Below are 7,979 nucleotides of genomic sequence, written 5' to 3'. Positions count from 1 at the left end.
AAATGGCAAGTGCAAAGGCCCTGAGGCTTGGTGTGTCTGTCTGTTCTGTGAAAAGCAAGAATCCCAGTGTGGCTGCAGCAGCTATAGGAGTGGGAGATAGCAAAAGAAGGAAGCTGAAGAGGCAGATATTTCAGGGCCTGTGGGCTACGGAGAGGTCTTTGGTTTAGCTCTGTGAGGTAGGAGGCATGGAGGGTTCTAAGCAGAGGAACAACTTGCTTTAATTTAGGTGTTCACAGATGCCCTGTGAGGACAAGGGTGGAAGCCAGAAGAAGGTAAAGGGGACTGCAACTGCAGCAATGATTACGTTGCTGATGGCTCACACTAGATGTGTGCTCTGAATAGATTGTAGAGGCAAAGGACAGAATTGCCAAGGAATTGGGTGTAACAGTGAGAGAAAGTTGTCAAGGAAAACAGCGATGGGAGGACACCTCCAAATTTGACTCTAGGAGACTCAGCCAAATCTTATCCAATAATAAAATTTCTTTGAGTGCCATGTCAGAGCCTTCATAAAAATAGAAAATATAATAACAAACAATGATTGAAAAAAACTTTATGCCTTCTGAAATGTCCTAGAAAATTAACCACAGGTGGTCATAAAAGTGTTGACTTTGAGTGCATGCTGGGATGAGGAAAGAAATTATCAATGGTTGTTGGCAATGAAAATGCATTTCATAACCTGAGGGAGCTTAGTCAGAATTTTACTCAAATGGATCAAAGTGTCAACATAAACTTGAAGTGAATGCTCTTGTCAATATTCCTTGTATTCAGAGGAATATTGGAAGTAGGTAGAAGGGACTACCTGATCTTTACCAATGTGAATTTAATTTTTCATAGAGAATGGTGTGCTATGATTGTTATCCAAAAAAAAAAAGAGTAGAATCTTTACTGCTTTGATTATCCATTCCCAGAGTAATAAGTAAATGACTAATTCATAGGTAGAATCACATTTTTAATGTGCAATTAAAATAAGGAAGAACTGATATCCAAAGCAAACAAGTACAATATGAAAGTCCAAATAAATAAAATGTTCAGAACACAGTTTGTTGCTTTGTTTTAAAGAACTTTTAGCTAAAATATGTAGAAGATATCATTATTATTATTATTTTGTCACCCTGGGTAGAATGCTGTAGTGTCATAGCTGACAGCAACCTCCAACTCTTGGTCTTGAGCAGTCCTCTTGCCTCAGCCTCCCGAATAGCTGGAACTACAGATGTGTGCCACTATGCTTGGCTCTGTGGGATCTGGCTCTTCCTCAGGCTGCTCTCTTACTCCTGAGCTCATGCAGTCCACCTGCCTTGGCCTCCCAAAGCACTAGGGTTACATGCATGAGCCTCCATGCCCGGCCATAGAAGATATTACTAAATTAAATAATTAGGATTAGAAAGGAATTAAATTATACTAACATTGAAGTAAGTATAGATATTTTCTGAAATTCACAAGATTAATATTAACCACACTATTATATTTTTATTTGAATATAAATTTTATTGATTACATCTTTATGATTTGATAAAATTGATTAATACACAGAACTCTATATTCTTTGAAACTACTACTGGCTTAGAAAGAAAATGAATTGTTATTGACATGAAGAGAAGAATGATTAAACGGCAATATCACCTCAATTATTTCACTGATAATGTCTTTCTTTTACTACAAATCAGTGGGAGGGTCAAACAACTAGGTTACAGTGTTTGTATTTGTTAGGTCGAGTCCCTCCTGTAGTTGTGTCTGGCAACCGAGAGGTGTCCCATATGTCCTTACATTGTGCCCATTAAATAGGAGCACACCAATCCGCCTCCTTCCTCTCCTCTCCCACCTCTTTTATCCCTCCTCCCCCTAACTTGAATTAGATTGAGTTTTCCTCTTACTTGGGTGTGTATTAAGTTGTCTACTGGCTTCATACTGGTATTGAGTACATTGGATATTTGCTTTACCATTCTTGTAATACTTTGCTAAGAAGAAAGTGTTCCAACTCCATCCAGGTTAATACAAAAGATGTAAAGTCTCTATGTTCTTTTATGGCTTAATAGTATACTATGGTATACATGTACCACAGTTTTTTAACCCATTCCTGAGCTGATGGGCATATAGCTTGTTTCCACATTTTGGCAGTTGTAAATTGAGCTGTGATAAATAATCTAGTCTAATTGTCCTTATCATAATTTTTTTTTTTCTGGTTAGATGCCTAAAAATGGTGCTACAGGAATTTTTTTCTTCAGTAGGTCCTTGGTCTCAGTAATTCAAAGAATGAATGATATACCACAGATCAGTGGTAAGATAGGATTTATTATACAGAAAAGAATACAGAATAGCACCAGAGCTTTTGGCAGGGAAGATACTCTAGTCAGAAAATCTCTGCATGGGTCCTTTGTCTAGGGGAATATATACCCCGGAGAGTTACATTTGGCCAGGACATTGGAGATGAAAAAACACTTTTTCAGAGTGAATGGGCATATTAATGAATGGATATAGTTTCTTCATGAAATTGCTCCAGCCCAATGGGGAAACACTGTTCAGTCATCAATGCAGGAACGCTGTGTCATGGTCATTTTCAGCATTAGAAGTTGTGTGTGCTACCGAGGGCAGCTTCACCATGGTAGGTACTGCTCTCTGAAATAAGGGGAAAGAAAAGGTGGCTCTGTCAGTAGTGGGAGCTGTCTGTGACCTCCCTCAACTTCCTTTGGACTTAGGCCAGGGTGGCTCCACTCCACAGCACTTGGCTCTCCAGCCCTGGCCTGCCGCAACACCCCTCAGGGCATAGGATGCAGAAGGTGTGGCGGGTCCTCTGCAGGCCCTCCTGGGAGGTCTGGCATAGCCCAAGCTGGGACACCACCCACTCTGTATCAATGAAATTGCAGGATTAAATGGAGATAATTAATCTCCTCCTCCAAATTTATAGTGTTCTTTGTTTCAGAAAACATACATTCAGGCAAAATGTTTTTTGTAAGTTAAGTGAGCATTAGTATAGTCACTTGCATTGCTTGTTTATCATCTCTGGTTAACCACTAATTTTATTTAAATTAAGAAAATTTAAGTTATAGTAACTTTAATCTTAATCTAGAAAATAAGTTATTATTATTGGGCACTCTCTGTTTATCTATATATTAATTGGCATTAATCATAAAGAAATAAATCATTAAAGGAATTAATATTATTTCAATTTTTCTCCTTCCACCAGAGATAGGCATAGACAGCAGAGATTTTTGCTGAAACCTAGGTATTCCCTGAAATAAAATTAATACAAAGAAAGGTAATGGCAGTTGCCTAAGTCCTAATTTCTTAAAATAGTCTTAAAATCTATACTATGCAAAACCTGCAAAAACTAAAAACACAAATTTATATCTTTAGCATATTTAGCGGCCAGAGGATAGACAGATAATAACCAGTTTCTAGTGAAGTTAACCCTAAATCTCATCACAAACCTCTCACAGAGCTCTAGGGATTTCAGATAAACAGGCAACCTAGAAAGAGTAAGGCCACACTAACAGTAGAAATTCCAAAGGGATTCCCAGTGGATTCATTTTCTGAGTAGAGAAAAAAGACTTAAAAGTTTTTTCTGAACTCTATGTGTCAGTCTTAAAAATAACATTTTGGGGGAAGAAAAGGGTAAAAAGCAAAGAAGCATATTTGAAACCTGCTCATTAAAAGGCAAAACAAGGCCAGGAGAGGTGGCTCATGCTTGTAATCCCAGAATTTTGGGAGGCCGAGGCAGGTGGATTGCCTGAGTTCAGAATTTTGAGACCAGCCTGAGCAAGATCAAGACTCCATCTCTAAAAATGGGCATTGTGGTCCATCCTTGTAGTCCCAGCTACTCAGAGGCTGAGGCAAGAGGATCACTTGGGCCTAAGAGTATAAGGTTGCTGGGAGCTATGATGCCCTTCTACCAAGGACAACAAAATGAGACTCTGTCTCTAAATAAATAAATAAAAGAAGAAATAAACTAGTGTGTATATGTGTAAGTGACAGGGTGTTAGGCTAATTTTGGACAAAATTACATTTACAACACACACAAAACCTGTTTTCTCTTCTCTCCAAAAAACCACTCATATAAGAAAGTGCACTGCCTTGTCTTGACGGAAGAGGACGCTCTCGATATATGAATCCAATAAATTGCTCCAGCTATCATCCCATCCACAGAAAGCATTTTCATCTATACGTATGTACAGAAAGGAAGACCAAAGAAAAGGAGAATCAAAACATTTAAGCTGATAAAAATTCCTTCATAAAACACAAGAAAATTATGATACAACACTTAAAACCTATATAAATATCCTGAAACAAACAATAAAAGAACAAAAATTCCTAAGTTAAGGACCAAACTGTATGAAGTAGAAATAAATGTAATAATTATTTGATTTTTTTATTTTTACTCATCTATTATTATTTTTTTTTTTTACCTAAACATTAGATTTTCTAGCTAAAAGCTCTTTCTGGAAACATCCTATATTTTAGTTGCTTTCAATATCCATTTTACTTATATAAATATTAATCTTTGTTAAAGTTCATTTTTCATCAAGCTATAGGTTATGTTCTTCTATATTATTTAGAACATGGTGTTATCTATTCTGTTGGAGTAGTCACCTAATACAATATATCCAATATGTTTCAGACCTGCGACAATGGATATTGTTGGTAAGAACTTTCTCTTCAAAGTATAAATAGAGAAACTTATGACTTAGGCACAGTATTGTATGTGAATCATTAGAAAAGTTTTGAGCTACGTAAAAGTCAAGAACCTTAACATTTGCATGGATGAAAACAAATGAAGCCCTCTTAGCACAGTGATAAGCTCCGCAAGTTGAAACTTGCATGAGTGAATCAGGCCAAGAATAAGGAAAATCAAAGCAGGAATAGTTATTCCCTCATAATTTTAGAAACAAGTAGACAGCAGATACCTAGAAACTCACTGAAATAAAATTGATGCAAAGAGAGATAATGGCAATTGCCCACACTGTGATCTTCTAAATTAGCCTTAAAATCTACACCAATAACATGCCAAAAATAAAGCCACACAAATTCATGCCGTTTTCATGAATACAGGTCACAGAATACTAACCTTCAAAATACTTTACTTATAAACAGAAAGATAGGAAAGAGTTTGTAGTGGACTTATTCCTACATCCCATCACTACCTATTCAAGGAGTTAGGGTTTCAGAAAAGGAAGACCACACTAACAGTGTAAATACCAATAACTCAGATTTCTGAGTAAGGGTGGAAGACTTATGAATCTGTTCTGGACTTGATGAGTCAGTGTTGGAAAAACAGCACTTCTGGGGAAAAGAGGTTAAAAGAGGAAGAAGCACATTTGAAACAGTAAAGGGGAAAAACCAAGTGTGTGTTTGTATAAGAGACAGGGTGTTAGGGCAGTCATAAAGTGATAATTAAAACACACCCACATACACAAAAAATACTTCTTTCGTCCTTTCTTCAAAATCCATCCATTTAGAGGCTGCATTACATTGTCTTGACAGAAGAGCACCCTTTGACACAGGAATCCAGCAAAGTGCTTCAGCTGTAACAGTCCACAAACACATTTTTCATCTACACGCTGCATGAAAAAGAACACAGAAAATGGAAATCAAAATGTTTTATCTCATAAAAATCTGTCCTAAAAACAGACATAAAACACAAGAAAAAGGTAATACAACACTTAAATATCCGAAAACAACAAAAGTTGGCCCCAAAATTTCACAAGAACCAAACTGTAAAGTACAGATAAATTCAATAATTCTTTTGTTTTCCATTTTACCCATCTATTATTATAAAAAAAATTCTCCTAAGGAATATATTTGTTAACTACAAGCTTCTTCCTAGAAACATCCCCATTTTAGTTACTTTCAGTATCAATTTTACTTTATTAATTTTTAATAAGTTCACTTTTCATAACCAAGATAAGTGTTAGAACGTCTGTAATATAATTTTTAGAACATAACTTATGTTGTCTATTTTTTTATAGTAGCGAATATATTCAAATTTGTGACAAAATTGTTTGAAGAACTTTCCAAACATTTGTACACAAGTATCCATTTATGCTTCAAAGTATAAATGCAGTAACTTACAACTCAAGCACACTCTTGTAACAAAAAATAGATAAGTCAGTTAAAATGCTCAAAAAAACCCCCCATATTAGAAATACTAGTCAGGCTAAAACTGGAAGATTTTCGAGTTTTCAGATTTTTGTTTTGAAGTTCTCTTAATAGGTAGGAGTCTGAATGGTACAAATTTGTAAGTTTCTTAGCTACGGAGTCAGTTCATCTGAGCTTGAAAGAAAAAAACAGAAACTTAGGGAGATGATTTAGAACAGAAAAATGTCATGGAAAGGGTTAGCCCCAAATATGCTAATAAAATACATTCAACCTCTTTGCTAAGCACATGACTACACGTGTGCAGAGGAGCCCCAGTGAAAAGGTTGGGGGGAGGGGCCTGGAAGCTGAAAGAACTGACTGGAAATTCAATGGCTTCCCAGCTCAGTGGAGAATCTGGAGTTTGTGTCCAGTGATGTCAACTGAATTTAGGAGAAACATCATCATTTAGAGGCAGGAACATCATAGAAAACAGAGTTTTATTATGTTTATCATTATTATTATTATTACTATTGAGACAGAGTCTCACTCTGTTGCCCTGGGTAGAGTGCCATGGCATCACTGTAGCACACAGCAGTCTCAAACTCTTTGGCTCAAGGGATCTTCCTGCCTCACCTTCTCAAGTACCTAAGACTATAGGCACCTGCCATGCCTGGCTACTTTTTCAATTTTTAGTAGAGATGGGGTCTTGCTCTTGCTCAGGCTAATTTAAAACTCCTGAGGTTAAGCAATACATTGGCCTCAGGCCCCCAGAGTGCTAGGATTATACGTGTGAGCAATCACACCAGGTCACAGTCAAGGAATTTAAAGCATTTCAATATAAGATTAGTATTAAGTATAGTATTAAGAATAAGTATAGAATAAGTATAGTATTAAGAATAACTATAATGTGAAAAATTAGTTTTAGAGATGCAAAACAAAAACCCAAAGTAATTTCTAAATCAATACAATAAAGTTGGAGAGGGGACTAAAATGGAGAGATTTGTATGAAATTGATGTCTAGATGTTTATCAGGTCAAAATAGACTGTTATTATAACAAGTTTTATTGAGCCTTATTAAAAAGCAAGGGGAAAACTTATAGTAAACACATACCAAAAAAAGAAAATATAATAAAAGTATATTATTACTAATCATCAAATCACAAAAAGACAGCAGGTCAGAAAGAGAGGAACAAAGAAATATACAAAGAGCAACAAAACCCATCAACGATTAACAGAACGACTATAGTAAGTTCTTAACTATCAATAGTTACTTTAAATGTAAATGGATTATACTCATGCATCAAAAGACATCAGATTACGGAAAGAATAAAACAAAAAGATTCAACTATATGATATCTACAAGAGAGGCACTTTACATCTAATGGCACATGTATGTCGAAAGTGAAAGTGTTGAAAAAGATACTCCATGAAATATCAACCAAAAGAGAGCAAGGATGGCTACATTTATTTCAAACAAAATAGACTTTAAGTCAATCACACTTAAAAATAAAAAAGGTAATTACTTAGTAATAAAATATCCAATTAAACAGGGTCATAAAACAATCATAAATACATATGCACCTAACATTAGAACAGTTAGATATATATAACAAATACTGATGGATATTAAGGAAGAAATACATCAAACTATAATCATAGCAGGAGACTTCAACACCCCACTTTCAACAGTAGATAGATAAACTAGACAGAAAATGAATAGGGAAACAAAGACTTAACACTATAAATCAAATGGACCTAAAGACATACATAGAAACTTCTCCCAGTGTAGCAAACTAATGCTTCTGAAGTACACATGTTACATTCTCCAAGATAAATCCCATGCTAGGTCACAAAAGAAGTCTTAATAAATTTAAGAAGATTGAAATCACTTCAATATCTTTTTTTGACAA

This window comes from Otolemur garnettii, unplaced genomic scaffold (genome assembly GCF_000181295.1).
Source record: "Otolemur garnettii isolate 467f Iridium unplaced genomic scaffold, OtoGar3 scaffold00481, whole genome shotgun sequence".
Lineage (NCBI taxonomy): Eukaryota > Metazoa > Chordata > Mammalia > Primates > Galagidae > Otolemur > Otolemur garnettii.
This window is presented reverse-complemented; position numbering follows the sequence as displayed.